The sequence below is a fragment of the Onychomys torridus genome, chromosome 1 (genome assembly GCF_903995425.1).
Source record: "Onychomys torridus chromosome 1, mOncTor1.1, whole genome shotgun sequence".
Taxonomy (NCBI): Eukaryota; Metazoa; Chordata; class Mammalia; order Rodentia; family Cricetidae; genus Onychomys; species Onychomys torridus.
The window spans coordinates 42944942-42962646 of record NC_050443.1 but is presented as its reverse complement, the minus strand read 5'-3'; the positions used below and the strand labels follow the sequence as shown (position 1 = coordinate 42962646).

Here is a 17705-nt window from a genome sequence, read left to right as displayed (position 1 = left end):
TGTCCCACCTACCCTATCCTTCCTGACTGGCTACTGGCCAATCAGCACTTTATTTATACAGAGTGATATCCACAGCACTTCCCCTTTTCTTTTTTGTTAAAAGGGAGTGTTAACTTTTACACAGTAAAATTACAGATAACAAAACAATTATCAAGCAAGAATTACAGTTACAATATTAAAGAAGATAGCCTATCTATCTTATATTTGTGAGTCTAAAGTTTTATATCTAACTTCTCTTGTATCATAACTAAGGAAATTATAACTATCTAGTCTTCAACCACATCAAAGACCTCAGAAGGATATAATATTACCTGAGAACCAGGAGAAGGATACAAGCAACTTTTGGGAGTCTTGCAGAGTAGACAGAGACAGCTGGCAGCCTGGACAGTCACCTAGTGTTCCTTTGTAAAGTTGGGGCATTTGTCTTCAGACCACAGGGCTAGAGTCTCTTGGTCACTTCTCTCAGTGTCCTGTAGAATGTCTGGCAGTTTCCTCTGCAAAGCAGGAACCTGAAGGAGCATTTTGTCAAGCAAAGTTTAGTGGTCACCTTTCTATGAGTCCTACACGTCCAGTCGATCAAGCAGTCCAGGCAATAACAGTTTCTTGTCCAAATGGCTATTTTTGCCAAGGTGAAGATAAACTCCATATGAAGTGTCTTTAATGCCCATCCTCCTCTCTGAAGTAAATTGGTGCTGCCAGGAGCAGACATGTCTCACTGTCCAGAAAGCTCACCATAGTAGCTCAAACAGGCAGGCTGCCACTAACTTGAGAGAGACAACTAGGAAGCTGTTTTTAGCTCTGTTTTAGAATCTTTTTTCTCAGGTTTTAGGTGGAAACTCTTGCCAGACTTAGGACACCATTTGTAGTTGTAGAGCTTCTCTCCAGTTTCCACCAAGCCCCCACATTCCCACAACCAACATATAAAATAATCATACAGACACTTACATTATTTAAACTGCTTGGCCATTAGCTCAGGCCTACCATTGTCTAGCTCTTACTCTTATATTTAGCCCATTTCTGTTAGTCTATACTTTGCCACATAGCTTGTGGCTTACTGGTGTCTTTACATGTTGCTTCTCATGGCAGCGGCTGGCAGTGTCTCCTCCCAGCCTTCCTGTTCCCAGCCTTCTCCTCTTCCTTGTCCTGCCTACCCTATCCTTCCTGACTGGCTGCTGGCCAATCAGCACTTTATTTATACAGAGTGATATCCACAGCAATCAAACATGGAAAAATTGAGTCTGTACCCAAGTAGATATTTCATTCTTTTTTTTTTTTTTTTTTTTTTGCTGTTGTTGATTTGAGACAGGGTTTCTCTGTGTAGCTTTGTGCCTTTCCTGGAGCTTGCTTTGTTTACCAGGCTGGCCTCAAAGTCACAGAGATCTGCCTGCCTCTGCCTCCCAAGTGCTGGGATTAAAGGCATGCGCCACCACTGCCCAGCGATACTTCATTCTTATTAACTAGACTTTATGTTGCCAGAAAGTACTCTGCATGCAAATAAAGGATAGAAGTATTCATCAATATTAGGCTTGATCATATTTTTTTTTTAATTATCTCAATCTCTCACCTAGATAGAGGGTATTTGCTAGTGGACCATTTTACTCCTGACTGCCTGTGCTTTGAAAGAGTGGTTTTCCTACAGGAGGTTCATTTTATCATTAGAATATCGTTAGCTTATTGTAGGGCCTCTGTTCTATTCATTGTCCTGTTGTGTCCTTTTCCTGGGATCCATAGCAAGGAAAGAACATGAGGTCAAGGATGTTTGATCAACTGAAAAAATATGACTCTCAAACAATACTGAAATTTTTTTTCTTAAAATCTTAGAGCATTGAGGGAAGCTCACTAAACAAGTACTGCACAATTAGGATGATGGGGCATACCTAGACAGGCTCATTTATATGCTGGGAGGCTGAATCCTTATTACCGTCCACAGCCTTCTTTGATACTTCTCTTTCAATGTGGGAATGGAGGAAGCATAAAAGTGGTGTTGTTTGTTTTTGCTCTTTTTGTGGGGGGCACCCAGCTCCCAAATAAATCACACGTGGAGACTTAGTCTTAATTATGAATGCCTGGACTTAGCTTGACTTGGTTTTTTTTTTTTTTGCCAGCTATCCTTAACTTAAATTACCCTGTCTATCTTTTGTCTCTGGGTTTTTCCTTTTTTGTTCCTGAATACCTTTCTTTGCTTCTTACTCTGTGGTTGGCTGTGGAGCTGGGTGGCTGGCCCCTGATGTACTCGTCCTTCCCTAGCTTGTTCTTTGATCCTCCCTCCCAGATTTCTCTTTCTCTATATTTTCTTTGCCTGGCAGCCTGGCCTCTCCTTTCTCCTGCCTTGGTATTGGCTGTTCAGAACTTTATTAGACCATCAGGTGTTTTAGACAGGCACAATAATAGAGTTCAATAAATGCAATGTAAACAAAAGTAACACATTTTAAAATAATATTTTACAACAAAAAAGTATTCAGGTGGCCAAACTGTATCTAAGAGTTATACAATGGGTTTTATGAACAGACCCAAGAGGGTGTGAACCGAGAGGATCAATTCTGCAAATCAAAGGTGGTATTTGACTTTCTTTAAGGAGCTGGTCACTCAAGAGTAGTCACAAAGAATGGATGATGTGATGGACCATGTGGAGGAAGATTGAAGAGGCAGAGAAATGACATCAATTGTGAGTATGCGGTAATCTTTTCACAATATAGGGTAAGTTGATATTCAGATATGTGTGGAAACAACACAAAATTACGATCATTGGTGATAACATAATTTATAATTATAACTATCCTTAATTAACCAAAGTATCTAAGCAGAAAGTATTAGTTAAATTGTGTTATATTATTGAGATTACACTGGTGCATGATTAATCAATATAAAGTAGAATGTAACATCTGGGACTCCATCCCTTTACTCATGAAATGTGAACTCATGGATGGAAATGCATACATATATTCAAAAAATAAAAGGATTGACAGTTATGTCAATGACACATTTTGGCAGTATAGTCATCTTCCCCAAAGTAACTGAATTTTTGTTTTGTATACAACCAAATTAAATTTGTAGTATCTTACTTTACTCAGTCCTAAACACATACAAGCATACGTTCATCTCCTTTTCTCTTGCTAAATTTGAGGTAAGATCCTCAAACGGGATTCTCTTAAGTCTTTTTTGTAGCTTCTTATACCACCTATGAAGAATATTTCTTTTCAGTGCTATTTCCTCTGAATGATACATTCATACCTGTTAGGAGGAGGAGAGCTCATAACATTCAGACATCATGCAGACACTGGCGAGTTTCATGAACGTACTTTGAACAATTATTAACAGTGAACAATTATTTGGCGAAAGGGGACTCTAGTGTTGCTGCCTGCTGTTATGGTAGTATTCTCCTCCTCTGAACCTTCCCAGAATCATTACCCACTCTTTGGTAAGTGTCTTTAATCAGTTAGTTGCCTTCATGTAACCCATGATCCAGTAGCATAAAGCACTCCACTCAATTGTTTTTGTAGTTGTTCTGTCCTTGGTCATGTTCATTCATATCTCTCAAGGGACTATCCCTCAACAGGACCATTCAGAAGGGACCTCCTTTGTCTACCTTGTTCTAGAGTCAATATGTAGGTCCTTAATTAAGCTTAACTACTGCCATTACATTGTCTGTATATTTTGGTACATATGTAAAATAATTTTGTTTGTAATGTTAAATTTATGTCAGAATATTGTAGCCCATTCATGTGTTTTGTTTTTGGAACATGTCTTGATTTTTTTCCCTTTCTTCATTGGTGTCTATTGTAGATAATCATGGGTGCTTCTCACATAGTGTTCCTGTTGGTCAAACTGAGAACATTTTCTTCTTTTGCAGTCATAATACCTTCAATCTAAAGACCCTGGAATCTCGTTAGGGATTTAGCATTTGCTTCATATGTACAAAAGGTTATCAGTAATTCCAAAATGCAATTGGGACATCAGTGTTGGTCTCTTTAAAACTTTTTCTTTCATTTTATGACCATAATATAGTTACGTCATTTATCTCATCCTTTTTCCTCTTGTCAAACACTCTCATATACTATCTCTGAAATTCACGGACTATTTGTTCTTTCATTGTTATTACATGCATATATATCCCCAAATATAACCTTCTTGGATTCATAATCTCACAGAAAACCCCACATTCCTTTTTATTTTACAATATTCTGAGATTTATGCCATAATGTTCCCTTAGTCTTAGGTTGAGTAATGTTTTCTAGGTGTATATAATGTGACTAGGTATTTTGATTGGTCTCTCTCTGTTCACAGAGAAGTTTCCTTCATAATGGTTGAAAGTACAGATATATGTAGGGAAAACTGTATAGATTGATGTTAGGGATTATGCTTGTTTATTAAAACTATAATTTTTGTAGTTTGTCCTCTAAGAATAATGAATTAATTAGTACTCAGTAGTCCCAATACTAGGCATCTATTTCTTCAATTTGAACATGCCCTAAGTCCAATTAAAAAGTTCTTGGTTACTACGAAAGTATGGGTGGTTAGTGTTAAAGTCATTGCTGGACTCTTAGGTTCATTGTACCTTCTGGTGATTGTTATGGTTCATAGGTGTCACAGTTGATTGCTTCCTTCCTTTAAAAGTTTGCATGGCATTTTCTGGTATCAAGAAAGCTAGACCTCAGAGAGGAGACATTCAGAGCAGTTTCATCTCAGGGACCTAGGGCCTGTGTCTGAAATGTATATTATCTTCAGTAATAGTGACTTACTTTCCACTTCTGGGAGCCAATCACAGGCATTAGAAATACGCTGTATGTTTTCAGACTCTCTTGAACAGACCTAAATGGCAACTCAAAAGAGGCTAATTATACCTGTTTTGGGGGTTGTTTGGTGGAAGCAGGATTGCCAGATCAGATGATATAAGTTTATATATATATATATATATATATACACACACACACATACACACACACACACACACACACATATATATATACTCATATATAATAGTTTTTAGTTAAAGAGTTTATAGTCTGACTCCTTATGACTTTTTCAAACATCTCTATTGTTATTTTGCACTCCTTCTGTACTTACCTAATTCCTCCCCCCACAAAGAGACTGCCTTTTCTGATCTCCTTGATCAAATCATTTTTAGTTTTGGTTTTATATTTTTTTAAAATTTTTGAATGAGAAGGACACTTTCTGAAGTCCTTGGGATTTTCATTGCCATATTTGTAAAATCTAAAACAGTGAAAGAAGAGGGCAGGGAATATGGGAATAAAGAAAAAGGCAATCAAGAGAGCAGAAAAACAGAGTGAGAAGACAAAAAGAAGGAAAGGAATGGCATGCCAGGAGAAGTGGGGTGCACTGGAAAGTGTTACAGTCAGCAGTAATACAATGGGACAAATTATACTGAGAAAGGTGAGTGAAATAATCCTTACCATTAATTATTGTTTATAATTATTTCATTCTAGTAGTTATAATTGGCTTCTGTTTTATAATTTTGAAGATCTACTTACATTACTTCAAACTATATTAATTTTCCCAACTAACTGTATTGACAAACCCTATGCAATGAAGAGTGGCATTCCTGATGAACAGTAGAACCCTGTTCATACAAAATACTGTTTTACATATGAAACAGTGGGAGATTATTGAGAAACTGAATGAATGTAGATGAGGACTTTGACAGGGCTTGGTTAATGTGTGAGAAGGAATATACAGGTGAGCCACCCATGTTGCTCTTGTTTCATGCATGTGTGTAATTCACAAGGAAGCAGCACAGACATGTTCCCCTATCCTGGAATTTCAGTTCTGTATCCAAAAACTGAAGTTTATACTGGAGGAGCATTTAAGCAGACAAATCAGAGATAGGGTGGAAGAAATATTGGTAGTTATATGTAGTGAGTAGCAGTGAATTTTTTTTTTTTTTTGCATTATATTCAGTTGGTTGTACTAGTTTAAAATTTACAAGGCTGGAGGAGTGCTCAGTCATCCATGTCCTTGACTTAACAGTTATGATCACCCAATAGTTTATTTTTAGATTCCATGTTAAAAACAGACATATTAGTGTTTGCAAGCAATCGTGGAACTTCAAGTTTAGAGACAGAGAGACCTTGGGGTCATGCTGACCAGCTAGTCTAGATAACAGTGAAATTCAGTCCAGTGTTAAATGTTATCTCAAAAGAGCAAGTAATAGTAGACTTGTACACTGAAACAGTATTTGCTGAACATTACAGCAATTTGAATACATAAACTCCCAATACCTGGGGCTACAGGCACAATTCTTGTACTAGAACAAGGCATCCAAATCCCAGCAAAGCCAGGGCCATATGTGATGAAGCCAAACAAAATATCTGAGATGTTGGTGTATTTGATTGACTACAGAAGGAGTGAGAGTCAGTTTATTCAGAGCTGTAGTAAGTGGTCACCCATCTATGTATGCACAGATATCACTGAATGGACTGAGTGTCTATTAAAGAAGTGAGCCTATGAAGTTGGAATAGAACATTAGTGGATAGTGGGGAAGAATTCAAGTCTAGAGAATTGAGGGTGGATTTTCCTAAAGATAATATGTGCATATATTAATATAAAATAGTTTTAAAAGGATTAAGTTACTTAAGGAACAATTCTAGGAGTCCTCTTCTTGTTCCCATGGACAAGCAAGCTATGTTCTCCCCACAATGAAATAAATATATGTTTATTTCCCAGGAATAAATGGTGAAAGTATGAGTGGATTTTGACAACTTTTCTTTTAAAATGTGTAACTATTAAATTATTTCTTTACCACTATGAAACTATACTATTCTCCATGATATTTGGGTTTATTGCTTGAAGAGGGCTAGGACCTGCCATCTCTGTAGATAGTCCAAGTAGTTTCTCTTTAATGAGCTATAATAGATATAAAGACATGATATACTGTGCTGGGTCATCATATATTCACAACATATGATGAAACACACATGGGAGGTTTCGAAAGAGTCAACAGCTGGCTATATTTGACACCCCACAGTCACAATCAGCAGTCTCTACATGCAAATGGAGGTTCTCTTGTATGTTGCCAGGATGAGTGCCTGGATGACCAGATAAAGGCTCAAGTTTCCTTAATCCAGTGACCTTTTTTTTTTCTAGTGTCCTTTAAAGTCAACACCATGCAACACCCAGGTAGGAGGCAGAAGAGATTGAGCAGGCTCCAGCAGAGAACTCTTCCAAATTACAGTAGGCTTTTATTTCCATTCCTAGGTGTAGCTAGAGTTTTCCTAGTCCTGCCTGGCCCAGGGTCAGGACAAATCTCTCTCACCCACCAGTCCCGCAGCTGCTCAGACCCAACCAAGTAAACACACAGAGATATATTACTTATAAACTGTATGGCCATGGCAGGCTTCTTGATAACTGTTCTTATATCTTAAATCAACCCATTTCTATTAATCTATAAGTTGTCACGTGGCTTGTGGCTTATTGGTATCTTAACATCTTCTCATGGCGGCGGCTGGCAGTGTCTCTCTGATTCATCCTTCCACTTCCCAGAATTCTCCTCTCTCCTTGTCCCATCTGTACTTCCTGCCTGGCTACTGGCCAATCAGTGTCTTATTTATTAACCAATTGGAGCAACACATTTGACATACAGAACATCCCACAGCACTTAGGTTTGAAATCTCCATTTCCTGGTTGTCTCTTTTTAAAACATTATGTATTTACATTTTATTAATGAGTGCTCTGCATGTATGATTGTATGCCAGAATAGGACATCAGATCCTATGATAAATATTTGTGAGAGACCATGGGGTTGCTGTGAATTGAACTTGGGACCCCCTAAGAGAAGTCAGTGCTCTTAACTTTTGAGTCACTTGTTTAACTTTTAATTTATTCTATATTTGCATGCTCACACTCAGTCAACAGAGACAACCAGAGCTAAGAGAAACCAAGCACCTGGCATTCTTGCTGTTCTGACTCCTGGCTGGTCTCCAGTTATCAGCTGGTTTCAGGATCTAGCCCGTGATTGTCTGAAGGCTGTTCATTATAGAAAGAAGACTCTTCTGCTTTGACAGAGCCAATAGATTGCCAGTAAAGGCAGGAGTTCTTCATGGAATTACCCACAGCCCTACTCAGAGAGATTCTGCTCCTCTTTCTGTTTCTGAGTCCTTTTGTTTTTGTTTTGTTCCTGTGTCCACTTCCACTGCTTCTGCCTTAAGATCTTTCCTTCCTGCTTCAGACATGGATTCCTGCTTCATCTAAAAGGATATGGCCTTTGTTATGACAGAGACTTGGGGTCCGCTGCTTCTTACACTACTTTGGGGTGAGCCACTCTGTGTGGAATTGTTGTGTCAAAGGCAGCCCTCCTCTGATATCCTGAGGTTTTTTGATTACTTAGAGCAATGCCTCTTATTATCTTACTGGTGTGTATCAGCCCTCTGAGAGTGATGATACATAATGTTGACATCACTTCTTACTGTTCAGCCGCTAGGAAGTGTTTCAAAGATACTCCTTTCCAATACAGGTTCTGCTTTCAAGGTAAAATTGTCACTGCTGTCTGTGAAGAAATAGTTCCTATATTTTATTTTCTCTCTGCCCATTCCTTTTTTTCCATTTTTTCTTTGAATGGAATGCAAGGGAAGAAGACTGTTCATACTCCTATGGATAGAACTTTAGCCAGCAAACTTTTCTTTCTCTTTTTCATTTGTAATCTTCTCTTACTGACAAATGTCTCCTCATAAGCAACTTGCTCCTGCCAATCACTTTACTGTATTGTCATATATGTTAATGTGGTTATTTTGCTTCGTCTGGGTTGTTCTTTGGAATCAAAACAAAGTTTTGTTTTTTTTTTTTCATTTTATTTTTACATTATCTTGTGGCTCTTATGCTTACTATGTTAACTTTTTCCCCACTCAATTTATCTTCTTGTGTTGACTCTGAAAGAAAAATATAGGGTCAGAATTAATGGTCAATTTAGATAAAGATGAGCAATGCAACAGAGCATTTTATGCAAATGGAAACATTTGGGTGAGACACTCATTATAGGATTGTCTCTTCCATTGGCTCAGGAACTCTAGGCTGAAATTTTAGTAGATTTCTTGAGCCCTGCTTTGGACTTTTTTGGTAATACAGCTGCCTTTGTGTCACACATCACATATGATTACTGATGGTTCTGTAAGGAGGCCCACTAAACCCAGTGATTCACCAGCCTGGACATGATGGGTCCTTTCAAAGTTTCTGTCCTGGCATGCATGTCCTGGACCAACAGATCATTCCTTATGTCTCTTCAGGAACAGAGAATCATCAGGAAAACATGTCTAGATTTAACTTGGCTCAAAACCATCTGTAATGAGATCTGGTGCCCTCTTTTGGTGTGCAGGCATACATGAAGGCATGTATATGTAAAAATAAATAAATCTGTAAAAAAATCCCTACTGATGGTAATACATTTTAAATTTTTATCAAATATCCCTTTTCAATTAATTTTTATTAAGAAATCATACCAAACACAGATCCTCCCCAAGCCTTCCCCCCCGAACCCACCCCACATCTCCTCTTCTGAAAAGGTATGGCATCCCATGGGGTGTCAGCAAAGCTGGGTACATTCAGCTGATGCAGGTCCAAGCCCCTCCCCTGACATCAAGACTGTGCAAGGTATCCCAAAAATCCAGTTCATGCACCAGGTTTAGGTCCTGTTCCCACTGCCAAGGGAACCCTTAAACAGACCAAAATACATAACTGTCTCACTTATGTATAGTTCCATGCAGGCTCCACAGCTGTTGGTTTAAAGTTCATGAGTTCCCAGATGTCACCAGTTCTTATTGGTACTCTCTTTATTACACAGGAAGGTCTACAACTGCTATATACCTGTGATCCTTTTGATTCAGGCTCTAGTGAGCTGTGACCACACGAACACCACCAAGCTTGGAAGACATTACTGTAATATAGTTGATTTAAGATACTAAGTTTCCGTGTGCTTCCCAGTATGATTTGAATCTTATGACTTGCAAGAAGCAAATCATGCTTGCTTCTCTGGATCCTGAGGAACTCATACTGTAGATATAGGCCACCTTATTCACACATTGTAATATAAAACCAACTGTTGTTTATCATTTGGTTTTGAGTGTTAATTGCTTGCATATAAAACACAATTAAAATTCTTATTTTTGAATGCAATACTACTTGACTGAAATTATTTTTTGAATGAAGAATATTAGTACTTTTCTACATACAAGGTTACATTTGTCACAAAATATTTAGATTGTTTTTGTTGTCTTAAGGATTAGATATTTAAGAATAATATATCCAGTGTTCATTTTTCCCAATTACTGTCATGAGGATGTCTTCTAGGACTATGTCCATGCAAAATGCCAACAGTGGATATCATTGATTTTCTTTAAATTGCAGAAATACTGGCCCTTGAAAAGTGCTACAGCCACATAAGCTTATAGGATTTCATTTCCATCCCTAATATTTGAGATTTTTTTTCAAACCATGATGACATTTAGGGATTCTCAAAGACCTCTTGCTGTGCACTTTGAGACAATCTGGTTAGTCTTTGTCTATTCTTATAGTAAGGGAGTCTGCTACAAGAATTCTTTATTTATATTAAACTAAATCTACATACTTTGGTCATTTTTACTAATCATACTATAAAAAAAGCACTTCTCAACCTGTTGGTCACAACCCCTTTGGGGATCAAACCAGCCCTTCACAGGGCTAAATACAGACATTTACAGTATGATTCATAACAGTAGTACAATTACACATATGAATTATCAATGACAATAATATTATTGTTGGGGGTCACCACAACATGAGGAACTACATTAAAGGGTCACAGCATTAGGAATGTTGAGAACCATAGTATGAAATATTGTCTATGAACTGGAGGATTCTTATGATATTAATAAGTATCCTTCTTTCAATTCTCATTTATTTTTTACAATACATTTCAATCATAATCTCCCCTTCAACTCCTCCAAAATCCTCACTACCTACCCATCCAATTTCATTTTCCTTATGCATGCCTTTGTTCCCATCTTCACCCTTCTTTTCCTTTCTTTCTGTCTACATATCACACACTTCCTAAACTAAGAGAGATAGAGAGACAGATATATATGGAGGGAGGGAGGGAGGAAGAGAGAGGAGAGAGATAGAGATAGAGATAGAGAGAGAGATAGAAAGAGATAGAGAGAAAGCAAACAAACAAAAAACTCAAAGGACAAAAAGTACCAAAACACCGAAAATGTAAAATTCCACACAAAATCTAAAGCAAAACATGGAGTCCATTTTTTGTTAGCTAACTACTGCTGGGCATGGCATCTGCCCTGGACTGTGACTGAGAAACTCAGGGATACTCCGTTGGAGAAAACTTATTTGTCCTTCAGCAGTAGGCACGTGTTAGCAGCCAGTCTTGTTTCTACTCCCTGCTCACTGCAGGGATTTTTGTCTGTTTTGAATCTGTGCAGTCTTGTGTGTACTTCCACAGTCTCAAGTTTATATGTCCTGTTGTGTATAGAAGAGGCTGTTTCCTTGGAGTCAACTTCCTCCCCTGGCTCTTACAATCATTCCACCTCCTCTTCCGCCTTGATCCCTTAGGCTTGAAGACATCAGTTTGATGAAGACTACTCATTTAGGTACCAGGTGATCCAATGTTTCTTCCCACTGTCCAGTTGTGGTTGTCTGAGTTATTTTCCATGTACTACAAAAATAAGCTTCTCTGATTAGAGTTAAGTGATACACTGATCTATGCCATCATGAGTTAGTTTATTGATATTTTCCTATAGCAGAATAATAATACTAAGTTTAACCTGAAGATTAGCCCTGGACCTATCTAATCTCAGGTTACTTGACCACTTTAGCAGTATCAGATATGGGTTCAAACTTATGGAATGACCCTAAATCCAATCCTAAAGTTTGTTTGTTTGTTTTTTGTTTTTTTTTTCTCCCATAATATTGGTATCATCATTGTAACAGCATATCTTCCAAGGAGGTCCCCACAGAGGGTTTCAGGGTTTGTAGCTGGGTGGCATGGGTGATTTCTTCTTTCTTGCAGGCACATGCAGAGTACCTTCCAACACTGTGAATGCTATTTAGTAACAGTGATGCTCTAGTAGGAACCAGATCAATTTCTCCAAGTTAGATGTCATAAATACATAGTATTTTCAGGCAGTAGAGAGTAACTGATACTCTTGACAATAGCCTGTGATGTTGGGAGGTGGGTATGGAACACAATTGGCCATTGATACAACAATAAATAATCCACCAGATTTATTTGGTATCATGATATGCTTAGATAAGGATTGTTCCCATTGTATGGTGATTCTATTTAAATGGATTTCACTTATATATATGGAAGTATCAAAGTCATTTGTGAGATTTTCATACAAAAGTTCTGCATTTAGATTTTTTCCACCCTTCCTTCTTCCACCTGTATTTTCTTCCCTGTGTGGCCCATCAGCTCCCGAATTCATGGCCAATTGTCATATGATACAATTTTATATATTTAACTACCACCTCAAAGCCCATTCATGTGTGTGTGTGTGTGTGTGTGTGTGTGTGTGTGTGTGTGTGTGTGTGTGTGTGTGTATGTGTGTGTGTTTGTGCATGCTTAGGGCTGATAATCTTGAGATTTAATAACATATCAAGGTACTTGTCCCAGAAGAAAATTGATTCTCCTCACTTAGCATCTATTAATTAACTATATAGGTCTTCATCTAGCAGTGTGGCCTATGACATTTCCCCAATCCACATTGGCATGAGAACCTATGCTGTCATTTTTGAATTTTCTTTAGTGTCTCTATTGTTGAGATATTGATGGTGCAGCTTTCCAATCAAGTAGAAGAATCTTTCTCTCAGCAGACATCCTGTTCCTTTGGATCTTGCATCCTTTCTTCTACATCTTCCATGAAGTTCTCTTGAGTCCTGTGTGTTATGTGATTTCTGTTCCCTTTTTCTTCGTTCCTTCCTTTTATTTTGATTTATCCATTTGTATTGGGAACATCAGATAATTATTCTTTACATTTTGACTAGTTGTAGAATTCTCTGTTAATTTCCATCTTCTTCGAATTGAATCTTCATTGTTTAAGGTGAGGGCTATACAAATCTCTGTATAAGGAGATAAATATTTGAAATGTACTTAGAAATTATACTTGTTTTAAAAAGATTCTGTGACAAGCTCTCCTTCAGGATCTATAACCTCACTAGCAATGGGCAGATCACCAGGTATGCAGTATCCAGCAGTATAGTTTTCTTTAGCCTTGATATAGTCTGCTTTACTCACCAGAATACAGTGAATAGTTCAGGCATGGCTAAGAGCCACCAAGACTCTAATACCCTGTCAATGAGGAAGATTTGTGAAATAATGACACTTAAGGAAAGATAGTTTAATCATGAAATTTACTTAGGAGTTTTGTAGCCGTGTTATCTGCAGCATGTATCTCAACATAGCATGGTGGCAAGGAGTGGACCAAATACAATCTGAATGACATAGTAGAAACTCTCTCTTACATTGTAATACTGTAAGAAATTCTAATGTTGTACTTAGTGAAGAGTAGTTGAATGTATCTGAGGCCTGTACAGATGATTGTGGCATGTGTGGAGTGGAACATACATAAGAGTCCTCTGAGCCTCTCTTGTCCCATTATACTTTTTGGGCTCACAAGGGAAGAGCACAGACAATCTGTCATAAAATTTTAGTCCAGTGCTCAGAAGTCTAAACTTGAAACTTGAGGAGGATCTCAAGGGAAAGGCTCAGAGATGAGGCGGAAGAAGATTAGCAGTTTACACAGAGTGAGTGCCTTGTGGTCCTTGGAAGACACTCAGGGTGTTACTTTTTCTTTAGATCAAAATGTGCAGACCAGGGACATGCTTTCCTTACAGATATGATCACCTGACTTTTCTTCATAGAATATGTAAAAATCAAAATCTAGGGAGCCTGTGGGCTAGCACTCCCAGAGTATGACAGGACATCAGGAGAAGTGATGGACACATGTTTTTTCCTCAGTGGTCTAAACAACTTGGCAAATTCTAGTCCATTGAAAAATGCTTTCTCTAATTAGCAGAGATAGTAGACAACTCATTGTAACAGTATTTTCTGGACATGACAGAAAAGTTGAACTTATTATCTCACAACAGCTGAACTGCATGACGAGACTGATATCAGATCAAGGCAGACAATCTCTCACTCTACCTGGAAGAGGGACTCATGAAGTTTCACTCCTATCTGAGTAGCTCTGGTTATTTGATGGGCTGCTGGGGATGAGTAAGATTCCTTCAGGGATGTTTGCCTTGAGAGGATATCTGTTCTCTAGTAGATTGTCCCACATCCATGCACATTCAGCCAGCACTAAAGGAAGTGATTTGGAATAAAGTGAGAGAGAGAGAGGAGAGAAGAATTTTACAAACACAACATATATTAAAATTGAATAAAATATTTTAGTTGAAAATATTTTTTCATACAATCTTCTCTGAATTTGATTTCCCCTTCATCTTCTCCAGGTCCTCTGTACCTCTCTAATGATCTAAGTACTTGTCTTGTTAGTCTCTTTCTTCAGAAAACAAACAGACCAGTAAAAACCAGACCAGGAAAGAGGAAGTGAGAGAGAAAAAGAAACACACAGACACACACACACACACACACACACACACACACACACACACACACAAACTGTACAAGAATTCCGGGATAGAATTTTGATAGGAAGAATGGGGAGGGATTTTATAAACAATATATGTTAACATTGAATGAAATGTTTTAATTGAAAATATTTTTTCATATAATATTCTCTGAACATGGTTTTCCCCTCAGCTCTTTCAGGTCCTTTGTACTTCCCAACTCATCTAAGTCTTTGTTTTTTCTTAGTCTCTTTCTTCAGAAACCAAACAGGCAAATAAAAAACAGAATGAGAGAGAGAGAGAGAGAGAGAGAGAGAGAGAGAGAGAGAGAGAGAGAGAAAGAAAGGGTAGTACCTATACTCAGACATACAGGACACCTATAAAAGCAAAAATTTGGAAACTATAATACATAAGCAACATACCAATAATGTTTAAAAATCCTGACAAAGTATTATTAGAGAAAAAGAAAAACTCCAATGATACAATTGATTTTACTTTGAGGTGTCTGACTTTTTCTGGGCATAGGGTATGCCTTTTAATGCTATTTGTATCTCCAGTGAGACTCCACTGGAAAGAGCTAATTTTTTGGTGAGTAGTTCTCAATTGGTGATAGCTTCTTCATTAGGGATAGGAGATCATGACTTTCCCTTCTCAGTGCTGGGAACCTTAGTGTATATTCCTGTGTAGGTTCTGTGATTACTGCCACTGTCTCTGTGAGTTCATATGTGAGTCAGTCTTGTTACATCTGAAAAGCTTTGCTTCATTTTGTCTTCCCACTCTACTGGCTCTTACAATACTGTAGATTCTTCTTCAGCGGTTTTTTTAAAGAACACATTTTGTTTTTTTTAAATCAAGGAATAGTAGTTTGACTTCCAGCAAACAGCTGCATTCACATATGTATTTACTTCACATATTAAAAAAATCAACTGTATATGCATACATGTTCACATAGAGAAAAGGGTATGATCCAGTGTAATAATTCATGAATATAATCATAGCACATGAGGGAACTGACAGAGAGATTGCAAAGTGTCAACAGCCTGTTGCATTAGCAGCCTAGAGTCACAATCAGAGGGTCCCAGACAGAAATGGAGGCTTTCTTATAGATATCCACAATAATGCCCTAATTAGCAGATACAAGTTTAACCCCAAGCACTACTAGCTGTTTAATCTGTTGTCAAATGGAGCCAGAGCTCCTGGTAAATCACTTTCCCCCCATCTTTCTTTCTTTATGTTTGCCATTTCTACTGCAACCCAAAAGGGAGGAGTAATATCTTGTGGAAACAGTACTTCTACTGGAGATTCTCCAGGTTAACATTTTGATACCTTTTCCTTGGTTTGAACTCTCTTTCATTTTCTTTCTTCTGATTGGTATTTAATCTATTCTTTATTTCCATAAACACATTTAGCCAAGTAGAGGCAACCAGAGCTAATATGAATCCATGTATTATATCAGGACTAGGAAGTGAGAATTGTAGACACAAGTCAGGAAAGCACAGGTGAGAATGGATGTATTTCACCACTTAGAGTTTTCAAAGGACTAAGTTTTCATGCCTCAAAGTTTGGAGGATGATGGATTGATAATAATATCTGGAAAGAATAGGGATGGATGAGATTTAGCTGCATGTAGAGATGATAGTTATATGACTATAGACACATAGAAAAATAATAAAAGGTGGGATCTTTCTTGATCACAGAAGGAGCAATTTAGAAGAGGCAGCCATTAGAGTGTCTCAGAGGAGAGTCCATCCAAGGGACCATAGTAAAATTTAGAAGATAGCAATGTCCAAAACACAAGACAGCTGTTTGGTGATAGTGTGTATTATTCAAGAATGCTATGCAAAGGAGGTAGTGAATATGAAAGTGAAACTGATAGTAGTATTATAAATTTTACTGAGTATATAATTATAAAAATAATTAGGGCAGTTTCCTCTTTATTTAAGGAAGAGAACAGCTAATAAGGATAAAATTATAAAACCTTAATCTCATGAGATTTTAATTTTTTTGAAACTAGGCCCTCATTATTGTTACTATGAAATATGAAGTCACAGGAACTATTTGGTTACACTAAAAACAATGTAATTATAATTGACAGAGATTGAAAAAGTAGCCATTGCACATTTGATTATCCTTAGTTACACATACATGGACATGCTTAAAAATCCATTGGCTCCTAAAAAACAATGTATGGATTATAGTTTGGCAATATTCTATCATAGCTTAGAATTGCAATCAATCAAAAGGTCACATGGGACTTTTTAATTTTATTTGATTTATTCTTAGAAATTAAGTACATATTTATAATAGATCTTTATCATATCCACCCATTCTCCATCCTACAAATCATCCTTGATTCCCATATAAAATCTCAATTTCAGCTACATGTCCTCATTCTATAATAATTTATTTATTCATCCTTCAAAGCCAATGATCAAAATTATTGCTTCACATATATTTATACATGATGAGTACCCAGAAAAGAACATTAAGCATTTTTAACAAGATATGGGGAAGAGAAGGAAACAGAGGTAGTGTACAGTGAAAACACAAGGAACGAGGGACAAATTATTTAGTGGAATCTAAAGACTGCCTTATATGATGAGTTTGAAGTAAGCAACATGGATTGCAGGAGGTCACTCTTACCCTTATCTGAAGGGCACTTCACATGCATTTCTGCATGGACTGGGAGGTGAGAGAGGCTCAGTTGTGATACTTAATTGTTTTATCTCTCTTTCTCCAAGAATCTGGTCAGGAGGGAGATTTGCTCCATGTGGATGTCTAGATGGATCACATTGATGTTGTGGGAATGAGAGTCCACTAGAAATCTGAAGGGTGAGTGCACTGCTTTAATTATAAAGTTGAGTTTATAATCCCATCAATATATAGCATAAACTTATAAGCATCCATTTTTATAGACAGTGGTATTTAAATTGCCCAATAATAACTTTAATCACAGATAGTGGGTGAATTAATTATGTAAAATTGTTGAAATTTAATTTAATAATCTCTTCAAGAAATGAACAGGATATTTTAGCTGATTTTCTATGCTGTGTCCTATGAGATGATATCTTATAGGCAGGCAGAGTTAATTTCACAAATAATATCATCAAGATGTGCATCTGCCTATTAAATAGTGTGTTATC

General features: G+C 37.3%; 1 long non-coding RNA gene across 6 annotated transcripts in view; it reads left to right on the top strand.

Annotated features, from left to right (window-relative positions):
• Positions 1 to 17705, top strand: part of LOC118576779 — a 53774-nt gene that overhangs the window by 17241 nt on the left and 18828 nt on the right. For all 6 annotated transcript variants that reach the window (XR_004943994.1, XR_004943996.1, XR_004943995.1 and 3 more), the window contains 2 exons: positions 2576 to 2665; positions 17304 to 17394. This is a non-coding gene — a long non-coding RNA (uncharacterized LOC118576779). The remainder of the gene's footprint in view (positions 1 to 2575; positions 2666 to 17303; positions 17395 to 17705) is intronic.